Source organism: Macaca mulatta, chromosome 12 (assembly GCF_049350105.2).
Source record: "Macaca mulatta isolate MMU2019108-1 chromosome 12, T2T-MMU8v2.0, whole genome shotgun sequence".
NCBI classification, from domain to species: domain Eukaryota; kingdom Metazoa; phylum Chordata; class Mammalia; order Primates; family Cercopithecidae; genus Macaca; species Macaca mulatta.
The window spans coordinates 109210957-109212064 of NC_133417.1; positions in this window are offsets into that span (position 1 = coordinate 109210957).

Here is a 1108-nt window from a genome sequence, read left to right on the forward strand (position 1 = left end):
TTTTGAAACTTTGTAAATCTTCTGTTCCTTCTGAAAATTTTAATTTATTTATTCATTTATATCGGTATGGCATCATGGCATCCTGCTTTATTCAATAGATAAAAATTTGTTACTGTCATTATTCTGTTTTCATACTGAAATTGCCCCATCCTTGGCCAGCAGGAGTTCATTTCAACTGGGTCTTGTGTTGTTGCACCGTGTCCCCAATGTTCTTTCAGCACTCTTTTGCTTTCTGGCAGAACGAGCTAGTCCAGCCTCAGCTTGAGCTTTCACTGTCCCAGTGCTGGAATCAGCTGCTTCTCCAAGACCCCCAGTTTCTTTGAGAGATGGTTTTAGAAGCCAAGACCTAGGCATTAGTCCTGCCCATTGCTATTGGAATCTCACTGCTCCTAGGTCCCATGGGTGGACAGAACTGGGGATAGACATCTATCCAGATAGATAGATAAATATATGTAAAATATAAATGCAGATGTAAATGTGTGCATATATGTGTATGTGTGAATACAAATATGTATTTATATATGATATGTATAAGTAGATGTAAATGTGTGTTTATATGTATCCACATACACATTAGTCTGCCTATATATTTGTGTATCCTACCAAGAAATCCATGAGTTCACACCCAAGCCATTAATTCCGATGCAATACTACATGGTGATTCATTCCAGACTTATCCGTTTCTTTTATTTATCCTTCTTCTGACAGTGAGAAAGCTCACTCTTAGATCCTTACTACATTCATTATTTAATCAATCCCCTAGTATGAAATTCACCTCCCATCTTCTTCCTCACTCCTTCCCCACATGGTTCTCTCCTCTCTCTGCCTCTGCTCTGACTTCTCATTCCAGGCTCCCCTTTCCTGTTACCCACTTTGCCCAGGTGGCACTGTATCTCCTCTTGCTGGGCTCTCCCACGCCATGGATTCCCTTTTCACCCTGTTTGGGCTCCAACACTCCAGGCTGGGTCATTCCTTCTTGAGGATGCTCTCCATACCTTGCCTGGGCCTGCTCAGGGTCACAGTGGATCTTTGGGCTAGAGTGGATGATCCTATGGCTTATGCTTTGTACTGCATCCCACAGTGTGCTGTGGTGGTGAGTTCCATTGTC